The sequence below is a fragment of the Macaca thibetana genome, chromosome 20 (genome assembly GCF_024542745.1).
Source record: "Macaca thibetana thibetana isolate TM-01 chromosome 20, ASM2454274v1, whole genome shotgun sequence".
Lineage (NCBI taxonomy): Eukaryota > Metazoa > Chordata > Mammalia > Primates > Cercopithecidae > Macaca > Macaca thibetana.
This window is the reverse complement of record NC_065597.1, coordinates 68260482-68273890: the sequence shown is the minus strand read 5'-3', so window position 1 is coordinate 68273890 and position 13409 is coordinate 68260482. Positions and strand designations below refer to the sequence as shown.

The window sequence follows — 13409 nt, the reverse complement described above, 5'->3', positions numbered from 1 at the left end:
GTGATCCTCCGCAACAGAGGAAGAAGTCCTAGGTGATCCTCCGCAACAGAGGAAGAAGTCCTAGGTGATCCTCCGCAACAGAGGAAGAAGTCCTAGGTGATCCTCCGCAACAGAGGAAGAAGTCCTAGGTGATCCTCCTGGCTCGAGCAGGAGGATGGTGAAGAAATAGTGTGGTGGTGGTAAAAGTTGTAATGAAGGTGGAAGAGAAAACGGAAAAGGAGGAAGAAGGAGGTTTTTCACAGCTCAGGCATGGATTGGGGGATCCCTGTCTGGTGGGACCCACAGTCTACTTAATAGAGGAGATTGACTCCAAGCCATGCCACCTTCCCCCAGCCCAACAGTAAAAAGCAAACACACCCAAACAAACAGAAACCACATGTTCCTGCAGCTCTCGGGGGCTGACCAGGTCTTCCAGAGGAAGCTCAAAGCCTGCTCTTGCATGCTTCATCCAGCTTTTCTGCAAAGTGGAGGCCCTAGCAAGAAGCAAAGGCAGACAGATGGTGTCCCGCAGACTCTCCCTCAAGCCCTTTCATCTCTCCTCTCGCTATTAATTCATCTGTTTGGATGGCTACGTTCACACATGGAACCAAGATGAATAATAATGAGGTTTTTAATAACTCCCTGCATTTGCATTCCTAGTTACTCTTTACATGGTTCTAGCTGATTAAAATGAATCATTTACATAATTAACATATGGTTATAGTGTTGGCTTTAATATGCTGATTATCTCCATACTTTTGTCTGGAGTCAATTGGATTCTAACTGTAACAATTGTTTGAAGTGAGACTAGTTTATTCCTGGGAGGATGGAGGGGTTATTTGCCATGGTGTCTGATTAGCAATAGCACACCTTTCCAACAAGTTTGTTGTGCTTCTGTTTTGTCATGTGATTGAAAAATAAGTAAATAATAATAATAATAATGCAATGATCATAATAGCTCCCATTAATTCTGGGACAAGTACTGTCACTTCCATTATCTCACGTTTTTTCCAGCCAGCCCGCAAAGCAGCAAGGCTTGTCCCCACTTTACAGAGGAAGAAACTGAAGCTTGTAAATGTTAACAGGCTTGCTTGAAGCCGTAATGCTGTTATGCGTCAGAGCCTTGAGATAGGCTTTCTCATCCCAGAATGCATACTTTTTAATTACTCTAAGTCAGCTTCTGAACCTTGAGACTATTGACATTTTCAAGCTTGGCACTATTGATTATGGCCAGAAAATTCTGTTGTTGAAGGGCTTCCCTGTGTACCGTAGGACAATTGGCAGTATCCCTGGACTCCTCCCTGTGGATGCCAGTAGCACCCCTTCCCTCATTATGACAACCAAACACTGCCATTGTCCCCTGGGGAGGGGAATGGAGCAAAGTTGCCATTGATTGAGAACCACTGCTCTAAGTTATTTTCTTGGTACACATTAAGACAAAATACTAAGAAGCAGACATGTTATCTAGGTTGGTCTATCGGTGATGAGTAACTAGGGTCTAACTACAGTAATGGTATTTGGAGGTAGATTGTGATGTATGTGACTCCTGTAACTGATTCTGACTTGTCCAATTATATCTGCCAGGAATCACTGTATTTTTCAATCAAAGCGATCTTTGTTTTTTATCAACTCAGATAAGTTCTATCTGCCTCACTTTCTCTTTTTCCCCCCTGCTTCCTCCCCACTCTTTTTAACTCCTCTAAAGGACATGCTTGATATTTTCAGATGTTCTGCCTTGCAAAGTTCATAGCATGCATTTCAGGATACCATTTTCTCATTAGCAGACCCTAGGCATGGGTGCCATCAGCTATGATCTGATTATCTTGCTAGTTCATATTGAATTTGAAAGGGACTTGTGAAATAGTGGCCAATTTTCCTGTTTAGGTACCCGAGGTTTTGGAATGTGAGTGCTTTCTGAACATTCATGCATATTTGAAACGCATTTTTGCTAATTGCAGGACTGTTGTCCACAATTAGTCTTTGGTAGGCATGATTAATTGCAAAGAACACTGACATTTATGCATAAAATGCTTGAGGTCAAAAAGAAATGGAGAGAAATGGTGACTGCAGCCAGGGTGAGTGGAATACTAATGCATGGTGACCCCAGAAGCAAAGCCCCATTCGGGAAATTGCAGCCTCAGCAGGACAGGTATTTTATTGGGATGGATGTCTCTGTATTTTTGACTTGCCTATGTTTTGTTCTGCTCTCCTCTAAGCGCCTTTAGTTTTATGCAGGTTTTCAGAAGCCTTTCTGATGTTTTCGTAAATGCCAAGGCCTGGTTTTTCCTCTCCTTCTGCCCTTCTCCCTTCCAACCTGGCCCCATCACTTGAAGCTCAGAATTTACTTCTTTAACGTAACATTTGTGTGTTGTATGTGTCCCAGGAAGAATCAAGAAGTAAACACATGTGCCACAGTCCCACCACTGAGATTAACCAGTACACTTTTTTTTTCTGCTTAAAGTGGTACATGCCCGTGATTAATAATTCGAATGATACTAGCAGAGGAAGAGGCGAAATGAAGTCCATCTCCAAATCTTGGATCTAACTAAAGCTAATCAGCATCAATGGCCATTAGGGGAGAGAAAAAAGCACCATGGTGTATAGCTATGCACATATATGGCCAGGCGCGGTGGATCATGCCTGTAATCCCAGAACTCTGGGATGCCGAGGCAGGCGGATAACTTGAGGTCAGGAGTTTGAGACCAGCCTGGCCAACATGGTGCAACCCTGTCTCTACTAAAACTACAAAAATTAGCTGGGTGTGGTGGCAGGCGCCTATAATCCCAGCTACTCAGGATGCTGAAGCAGGAGAATCGCTTGAACCCAGGGGGCGGAGGTTGCCGTGAGCCGAGATTATGCCACTGCATCCCAGCCTAGGCAACAAGAGCAAAACTCCATCTCCAAAAAAGAAAAAATATGCACATATATGATACATACATGTGTATACAGGTATATGTTGTTTTCACATAATGACAAAAAAAGCCACATCAGACTAAATGCCCTGTGTGACTTTATCATGCTTTATTTCACTTGATAATATGCCATGGAGCCTTCTTCAGTTTTTCCACACTAGGTGGCTGTGACATACCTTATTTAAGTCATTCCCTTAATTCCTTTTTTTTTTTCCGTTATAAACATTAATGTTACACATGAATATACTGAGTTATCTGATAGAGATATATAAATAAAACACATATATGGGCCCTAGTTACTTCTTACTGCCATGTTAATTTCCTAGCAGTGTGATTGCTGGGTTCAAAAGCTGGTGTCTCATAACTTACATTTTAAAGATGTGATTCAAAACTTACTTCCTACTATCTATAATGCTACTCAGTTCTCACCATCAGTACAGACATCCTATTTGGGTCTCGGAGCTGGAGTTCACATAAGGATGAGTAACCACTTCACACTTCAGATTCCATGAGAGCGGGATCATATCGGTACTAGCAGGCTCTAAAGGACACCGTGTTCACCCTGCTTAAGATCAGACAACTGCCTCGTCTGTGCCAGGTGTCTGATATTTGCCTTTGTAATATGATTTTGCTTGAAGTTCTCCTTATGCCTCTTTATTTGTTTTATTTATCTGTGTTGACAAGTTAGAGTGTAAGCTCATTGAAGGCTGTGGCCATGTACAGAAAGAGAAGTCACATCTTCTGCCAACCCTGATTGATTAGTAGTGGCTGTTAGGAGCTCTGTCTGGAGGAGGGTGGCATCTGACTCAGGAAAGAGGAGTTTCAGAATCAATTCATAATGTCTGCTAAGTGCACGGAATGGTGGAGGGGCAGCCTGTGTACCCGGTATTCTTTTTCCATTCTTCCGTAATAAATTAGGATTATTACTATGTTTATTGGGGGCTTACTGAGAATTTTTGTATCACTGTAAAAAGCTGCAATGGGAAAAGGAGAAGAGAGGGAGAAAGGGAGGGAGGAAGAGAAGGAGGAAAAGAGAACAGCAGGAGATAGAGAGAGAGAAGTTATACTCAAATACACAAAAAGTATTTTGCTTCTAGGTGGCTTTGAGCTTTTCTATAGTTTTGAAATTTATAGAAGTTTAAAAACATAGAAATGGCATTACTTTTAATTGCAAAAACCACAATTAGTTTTGCACCAACCTAAGGAACATATGTTACATTTGAAATTAGAACATAAAGATCACAATACGTGTTATAATGAAGACAGTCTTGAAGCAAAGCTACAGGTACTATTAAGAGGAACAGTGATCCTGAGCTGGGAAATGGAGGGCAGCTCTGTGTCATTCTACAGTGTCTCCGTTTTGTGAGACCACTAAGTGATGTGCATTTTCTCCTGGCAGAATAGATGGTGTTAATCTCCAGTCCCTTTGTAATAAATGCTGGACTGTGAACAGGAGATGGCCAAAAGAGAATGCCCGGGCAAGCCTTAATCTTTAAGAAGGTCCACAGCCAGTCTATAACTGTCAGAGATGACAGAGGAACCAGGCCTTCTGCTTTTTTGCTCAGAATAAGAAATGGGGTCTGACCTGTGTCGGCAGCAATATTTGCAATGGTCAATTATTGCAGCTGATCATTGCAATAATTGATTGTTGCAGGGGACCAGCTCTTTGTACCGGTGTTGGGGAAGACACCAGGCCGCACACTTTGGGGCCTGGAAACATTCATGGAGCAACTTTTTTCAAGAAAATGGACACGTTCACGTTCTTAAATGCTCAGCTTCTCGTGAGAGAGAGTTTAGGTACATTCTGATTCCACTCAAATCTTGGCTTATAACTTAGGCTCCTCGTAGCAGCCCTTTGCAATGAAACTATATCACTTTTGAAGCTTAGCAGATGGGAATTGTCATAAATGATATTTTAGTCACAGATATGAGCCATAAAACTTGAAAGATAAAGTATCTTTCTGAGACACACATGGAGAGGCAGATAGACCCAGATACAACGCGAGCTTTTCTGCAGCTCTGATGGCGTGGAACAAAGGGCCACCAATAGGCACTTTATTGCAAGTGCCAGGGTTTGCAGATGATGTGAAATAGTGGGAATGGCATGGAGCGTGAATTTGGGGGATTCAGTATGGGGTCAAACATTTACCATCCTGTGGAATCACATTTCTTATCTTTTTCTGAGCCTCCGTGTGTTCGCCGTGTAAGGGGAATGGCGGAATGTCCTTCTTAAGGTGTTTGGTACAATACAGATAAACACTAAATAAATATTCCTGTCTGTCCTCCCTACAACATTCCCCTCAAATGAATGTGCTGCTTATTTCTAGTTATGCTGGATTATTCTGCTGAGTTGAATAATTCATTAGGGCTTGAGTTCCGAGATATGGCGTAACCGTATCCAGCAGACTGTAGCCTTAAGCCAATATGTATATTAATGCTTTTTACTCAAGGAATATACCTGGCTCTTAGCAATCCTAACCCCACCTCCACATTTTTAACCTGACAGGGAGATTAATTTGCATGAGACGAAGGGGTGATTGTCGTGTCCAAACTAAAAACAAAAAAAAGTAAAAACAAAAAATGGCAGGAATCTTCTAGAAATACCTAAACATTCCCTCTTTTGTCTTCGACACATATTCGGTCCTCTTCTTGTGCTCCCAAGAGTTTTTTTATGGCTTTGTTTTCACAGCATCAAGATATCTCGGCAACCTAGAGTTACCACGGTGAGGTTTGGCCACCTTATCTCAAACAACTGGGTATTTTGAAATAGCTGATGATAGCATACTTTTCATTCCATCCAGAAAGTTCCTCTTCCATGACCTGCCAGCACTAGTATTTAAAGGCCTTAGCACTTACAAATTTAAATGGAGCCTGGAGTAATTTAAATTAATGTGTACAACATCTATCTTGGTGAGAGGAGATGTAGAGATATTCTCCGTTTATGCCCATCTGGCTTTATTAGAGTAGATAGGCCTATGTTTAAGGAGGAGAAAGAACATTTTTGGTTTCTGCTATGTCTCAGACATTATGCTAGCCATTTCGCATTATCCTCCTTAATCTTTTCAGTAACGTTGGGAGATTAATATCGTTATCCCTATCCTATGATAAAGATTCTGAAGATCAGAGAAGTACATCGTTTCAATGACCAAATCACTACTAAATGACAAAGTCTGTATTCAAAGACAGGACAGCCTCATTCCAAAACTACTTCTATCCCATCTTATCAGTCTCAAGGTAATACCAGTCTAATGTGTTTGTACTTCTGATAATTATAGCAATATCTACTTAGGATAAATTAAAATGGAATATCCAGAAACCCCTTTTTACTGGTAAGAGTATCAAGACAAATTAGTGGCTATAGAGTCTCAATCCAGGAAAGAGAGACCTGCATTGGGCTCCCATATGTTACGAGAGGTTTTTTTTTTTTTTTTTTTTTAAGCATCAGATGTTTTGGGTGTACCCAGCTGTTCTTGAGTGCATTTGACAAATGGGTTTATACTCTTCTTGATTCCCTAGTTCTTCCCAAAAGGTGGATAGGGGACTCGCATAAACAGTAACTGAAAGTCATTCTGTGTTACAATTCTGTGTTCCTTATTGGTTTAGTAAAATTTGTCCTGAGAGCACCTTGCCTATAAATAAATATAGTGACAAATAAAATGGATGATCTCTCTGGGTTCCTCTCCTACTCTCTCTCCCCATGCTTTAATGAATCATTTAAATCTACTTTGTAATTATGGCACTAGCAACATTTTTATGTCGGTACTACTTGGGGCAAGTAATATTTGATATGAGCTACTTTGCAGAGGGAAGACCTTGTGCCCATGTCCTGCCTTAAATGCGAAGTGAAGGGGAAATGTAGATTCAAGAACTAGAGCCATTGGTGGGCCAAACCCCCATCCCACAAGCCGGGGAATGGGATCTTGTGCCAGACACTCAGACATGAGTTTTGGTTTTATTTTTTGTTGTTCTAAAAAAGTGCATTGTAAAACAAGGAGGTATACATTTCTAAGGCACTTTTCTAAAACAATACAAGATAATACAAATATTTAGTAAGCAAAGAATCACTGAATTTTTGGAACATATATGTGTATGAGGTATGTCAATATATATATTGATGTGATACCGTGAAAGCTGTTTTAGATGAAATTCTGATAAATGGCATTATATTGGCACTTACTGGCTCTTAATCCCATTCTATTAGCAGCTCAGCTTTATTAAAATTTCTCGACTGTATTCCCTGTGAAATCATTTTATTTCACATTGCTAATGTATGACTCAACACAGCATCCCCTTTGAGGTGATCCAGGACTTTCATCCCCATTTCACAGATAAGCATTGGAGATAAGAACAGGTTAAGTGATTTTTGCCTGAGGTCAGACATGCTGGGAGAAAGATTAGAAATTGGTGAGTGCTTACCATGGCTCTGCATCTGTGATAAGTCCCTACATTCAAATTTTCCAACCTTGGAGTTTTCTGGGTTAGACCTCCAGCTAGCTATCAGGGGACGTCATGTTATGTAATTAATTACAACTATAATTATCTTGGTTTCTGGGTCATTTAAAGATCATCAGTGCATTTTGTTTTCATGGTTCATGCAGCAAAGGAATTTTTTTCTGAAGTACAAGTATAATTAATCTAGGTTTTAGACTCTTAAATAACTGGAAAGTTTAAACATCAGTGTAAAAAACTGAGTTCATCTTGGCTGATGTGCCTTGCAGTAGAGATGGGTAGAATTCAGAGCTGTTAAAAGCAGTAGTCATCTCTCGTGAAACATAAAACTTCTCTACCAGTGTCTGGGTTTCCTAGGAGGTACCCAGTGCCTAGACCCATGTTGTATGAATGACTGGCCTCATGCAAAAGATAAACATAGTATCCTTTTATGTCCCTAAGCATCATGTGGTTGCTTGGAAAAGCAGTGATTTCCATAGGTCCCTATAAAGATTTCTACAAAACAGATGGAAGATATAAATGTTTAAAGTTAAAGAGCTTTCAGTTTCCACTTGTTTTTTTTTTTCATGGTATCTTACATGAAGGTAATCTATTCAGGAAGTTACCTTTTGTATCCGTTTAAATGAACTTATTTAGATAAAATAAAATACCAGTTTAAATCATTCTTGACTTTGTTCTATTTCATTCATGGAGATTTACTTGACAAGAAGTGCTCTGGCATATGTCAGTGACCTCCACTGCTCCTAAAGCAAATGATATTGGGGCGCAGGCAGTCAGTATCACCCATGTGAGGTGGTGGCGTGCACTTATGTGCTGAACCAATTAGCAGACATCTCATTCACAAGAACCAGTCCTGTTTACCTTCTTCATATGTCATTATAGGTGACACACAGGAAGAGTTTCTGAAGAATCATTTCATCATTAAGATATATTCAATATGACAGCTTGGCTAACACATCAATCATTTGGAAAAAAATTACTGTAGTAACAGCCTAAGGAGAATTTAAACCCCTGTGCTTTGAAATCTGTATTTTCAGGGCAGGAAAAAAATGTTTTAGAACTATCTATGGCATTATTCTTTATCAGTATAACTTTATGGCACTTGAATATCTGAAAGACGATTCATTCCTTTATTTGTATATTCATTAATTCATTCCACATATGTTTATATAGAACCTCTCTGGGATCTGAGAACAATTTCAGGCACCAGAGACACAGGGGTAAACAAGACATCTAGGTCCCTGCTGTCTCAGAACTTAAATTTAGTGGGAGAGATAGGTGGTAAACAAATAAGAAGGAATTGAGAGTAACAAGTGCAGCGAAGTGAAATATACCAGGTGATGAAATAGCGAATAGGGGATTGATGCTCCTGTAGTTTGGAGATTCAGGGAAGGTTTAAGGCGGGGACATTTTAACTGGGACAGGAAAGAAGACAGCCAGGGAAGTATGGAGAAGAAGAACACAGGGAACAGAATGTGCAAAGTCTCTAAAGTTAGAATAAGCTTGGCATGCCTGAAGAAGAGGAAAGAGGCTTGGGTGGCTAGAGGATTCTAATGGAGAAGTAGGAGGCAGAAAAGAAAAACTGAGAAGTAGATCAGTCAGGTGGAGAAGGACTTTGATGGGTGGCAGAGTAAGGCAGTATGAGATTTATGGTTGCTGAGTGGGAAGTTGTTACATCATGCAGGAAGCTGCGATGAGCATGTGCACTAAACCATCTCCTATCTTGAATCTTTTCCTCCTGAAGGCAGGGAGGATCGGGAGACAAGAGAAATGTAGTGGTGATGACCAAGCTTCTGTCGTTCAAGGTCTAAGGTGTAGGGAATGAGAATATGTGTTTGCTAGCCAGACCTCACCAAGCCAAGCCCCCTGGAGAGTCCCTGACAAGGATGAGGTGGAACAATGTTAGTGGAATCCATTTCATCCCAGAACTGCTGTCTTCCAAGCCTTCTGAGCTGGCTGGTACTTGTGTAACATTTCTGTGTTGGGTGATTTTCCAACTGCATATGTCATTTCTGCCAAGCCAGTGGCAGCTCCAACCTAGGGATGCTTTTAATTTGGGACATGGTGGTGGGAGAAGCATTAGGCTCATTGTTTTTCTTCCTTCTTTTTTATGAAGAATGCTTGGTACAAATTCAGTTTTGACCTTGCAATATAGGCTTTTATTTCCCAGGCACTTCCTTTTTCCCTGCCTCCGCCAAAGCTGGTGAGCTTTCTGCTGTTTTTCTCAATGGCTGATCTAAGTTCTGCAGAACACGAACACTCTTGTTGGGCACCCTGCAAAGTCAGCCTCATTCCTTGACCATTCCTCTTGCAGCGCACAATAAGGACCTTCCAACGATGTGGGGTGGTGTCTTATTACGTGGCAATAATGAAGGACTTCTGTGGATTATCACTGTTTCACCAGAAGACACAACAGGAGGGCAGACAGACCTTGAAGGATATCCTACCACCGACATTTAGAATCTGGTGGACTGCAAGCTTAGTTATCTAGTCTCTAAATGCAGTTACTTTGTCTACGACCTGGCAATATTAACAGTACTTATCTCATAGAAATGTGGCACTGGGTATGCTTCTGGCCAGTCGTAAATATTTAATAATGGCAGCCAATGTCATCACTCGTTGTTAATAGTAGGGGTAGTAGTAAACTCTCTTTCCTCTCAAGGTTAAGGGGAGTGTTTGGAAGAGAAAAAGAGCTGAGACTGAATGAAGTTTAGCTTTTTGATTTCACCATAAACTCAGGAGTTTCAATGGTAACTGTCTCCTGCCTCTTTCTGTCCAAAAGAGTATCTTATTTTTAGACTGTTTTAAAATAATAATAATATTATTATCTGATGGAGGAAACAAAAATACTTCAATAATAGCCTAATTGGAGAGAATAAGAAAATAGAACACTTGTGTGCAATGGAATACTAGAAAGCAGTGGGAATAAATGAATTGGTGCTTTATATACGAAGAATGGCTTCTGCCGTTGTGACTGTGGATAATTTACTCAAAAAATTAAAATATACAGGGGTTTTCATACTCTCTGCTGTTCAGAAGTGCATACGTACTTGGAAAACGTATATATAGACAAAAAAGAAACTCAAAATTCAGAATATTGTCTCTTGTAGAGGTGAGGCAGAGGAGTACATCTCAGGAGGGTTTCAGCCAGGGGATTTAGCCACACTAAAATTATTTCTTAAGCTGGGTCATATCTACAGGAATATCATCCTTTTCCCCTTCTTCTCTTCTTCCCGTCTTCCCATCTTCCCTTCCCTTCCCTTCCCTTCCCTTCCCTTCCCTTCCTTTTCCCCCCTGTGCTTTGGAATCTGTGTTTGCAGAGCAGGAAAAAATGCTTTACAATTGTCTATGGCATAATTCTTCATCAGTATAACTTTATAGCACTTGAATGTGTGAAAGATGATTCATTCATTTATCTGTATATTCATTACTTCATTCCACATATATCCTCTCTTCTCTTTTCCTCTCCTGTCTTTCCTTCATTCTTTCTCTTTCTTCCTTCTTTTCCTTTCTTTCCTTTTTTTCGTTTCTAGGTAGGGTCTTGCCTTATCACCCATCTGGGGTACAGTGGCATCATCATAGCTCACCTCACAGCCTTGGCCTTCTGGGCTTAAGCAATCCTCCTGCCTCAGTCTTCCAAGTAGCTAGGTCCAAAGGCATACACGACCTTTTTTTTTAAAAGAAAATTTTTAGAAAAGGATGTCTTGCTCTGTTTCACAGGCTGGTCTGGAACTCTTGGCCTCAAGCAGTCCTCTGACCTCAGCCTCCCAAAACACTGAGATTACAGGTGTGAGCTACTGTGCCCGGCCAGTATTTGTGTTTCTCTATATGCCTTTTGGTATGTCTGAACTACATCACAGTAAGATTTCAGAGTCAGAAATGCTCGGAGTTTAAAAAATCACCACCTTCACCACATAGAATTGTATGAAATAAAAAATGTCTTTTTCTCCTTCCCTTCCTCCCTCCCCCTTCATTTAATAATTGTTTAGTACATATCTTTCCAGATATTTCCTGTGCACGTTAAAAAATATACACATTTAGAACATAGACGCTTAATATAAGTGACTTTGTGTCTATGACTGTGTTACCACTTAAAAATAATGTGTAAGCTTTTCAATGTTGGCACATATAAATTATCTACTTCAGTCTTAACATCTGTCTGGTAATCATCTTTCAATGTACTGTAATTTAAACAACCAGTTTCCCTATTGATAGACATTTGTATTTAAAAAAAACAAAACAAAACAAAAACCAAAAACCACTGTTTCCAAACTCTGATCTGCTTTCAATTCAGACACTGGCGGCAGCTCACACCACTGATCATCCAAATGTTTTGTCTTTGCTAGGACAAAAACCCAGCCGTTTCATACAACTGTTTTCGTTTGCACCTGAATGTTCCATGGCCATAGCCACAGCTAGAAATCCATTCTCTAGGGGAGAATAAGAAATGTAATAATAAACTTAAAATCCCTAATGAGAAATTCAGATTTCACAGAAGCAGAGGACTTTTCCCTCTTGCTAACCTTCTCTTCCAAGATGTTAGTGATTTTCAAGAATCGCAGGCTTTTTAAATATCCTCCCGAAAGCGTAAAGGGGAAAATGGAGAGAAAGAACAGTATTTTGAGAGTGGGGTTTTGAATTTCCAGACTTCCCAGTGAAAATAGACAGGTCTATCCAGTGTTCTGTCTTGCATGAAACACTTTCTTGGTATTTTGTCTACATGAGTGTTTAATATTTAGGTCATAGTTTGTGAATACACTAGAGATGTTATGCATCAAACAAACCCAGTCTTCTGGCTTCACAGCAGAGTAAACAGACGCAGATAGTTCTAGATGCTTGAACTTCTCCCACGTTAAACTTAAAACGGCCTCTCATCTCAGGGCTTCCATCAAAGGGGTTGAGGTCACGTCTCTCAAACCCAGGTGCAAGTAGAAATTTTTATGGGACCTGACTTTTCTTGTTTTCCTTGTTGGCTCATAATATTGCCTTATTGTACAAGTAATGCATATAACTTGTGAGAAAAGGTGTAAATACTAAAAGTAATTCGAAAGAAAACTATGTTTGAAATTTAAAATTCTTAAACACACACATAACTCCTATTCTTCATTTCTGAAATTCCTGTTTTCTCAGTGATATATTTGTAAAATATATAGACTACAAAAATGGGTTCATACATTGTTTACCCTGCCTTTTTTATTATTGTTTTTTAACAGCTTCACAGTGTTCTGTTGCATGAATATACCCTAAAAAGAGAATTTGTTTTTGGCATCAATGCCTGTTCTCCTTCAGTGTTATACATTATTTTGGGATGTCGCTCTTATTATTTTTCAATTTTTAGTTTATTCAGTAGGAAAAATGCAAACGTACCGCCATGTGGATTTGGAATTTGCAAGTTAGAAACAGTGGGCACACTTTCCCTCTAATGGTTGACATAGACATTTAGATAGTGAATTTACTGTTTATATCAGGGTTTCTCAACCTTGGCAGTGTGGACGCTGAGCTGCATAATTCTCTATGTGGGGACTGCTGAGTGCTTTGTTGGGTGTTTGGTGGCGTCTCTGGTCTCTACCTCCTAAATGCCAACTGTAGTTCTCCCCACACTATGATGCCCAAAAATGTCTCTGGACTTGGCTCAATGTCCCCTGGGGGGACGAAATGTTTCTCTCTTTGAGAATCCTGTTTTTAAGTGATTGGATTCTTAAGTTGTCTGAAGGATGATCTTTTCTCGTAGCATTTATAAATCAATTGTAAGTTGGTTCTGGATTGCTGCCTAAAGTAAAATTCAACCTATTCTGAGAAAACAATATATTTGAGTAGGGACTAATTACCTATTTTTTATTTCAAGTGACAAAAGCCAATGTATCACACTTAGCCACGATGAAGACTCCATTTCAGTAAACTAATTAAACTAATCCTATCTGGACTCATTATTCTCCGTTCCACTAAATATTTTAACACTTGAGATTTATTTCATTTCATAAATTATATCATACTTAAAGCTATCCACAGCCCTCAAGAGTTTATTTTGGACTTTTAAAAAATGTGACTTTAAGCTGCTCTGGAATGTAT

At 39.9% G+C, this 13409-nt stretch overlaps 1 protein-coding gene and 1 long non-coding RNA gene across 15 annotated transcripts in view; both read left to right on the top strand.

Moving 5' to 3' along the window:
• Positions 1 to 8979, top strand: part of LOC126944804 (uncharacterized) — a 42774-nt gene extending 33795 nt beyond the window's left edge. The window contains exon 2 of the long non-coding RNA XR_007722188.1: positions 129 to 8979. This is a non-coding gene — a long non-coding RNA (uncharacterized LOC126944804). The remainder of the gene's footprint in view (positions 1 to 128) is intronic.
• Positions 1 to 13409, top strand: part of RBFOX1 (RNA binding fox-1 homolog 1) — a 2487135-nt gene that overhangs the window by 2144464 nt on the left and 329262 nt on the right. The window lies entirely within an intron of this gene.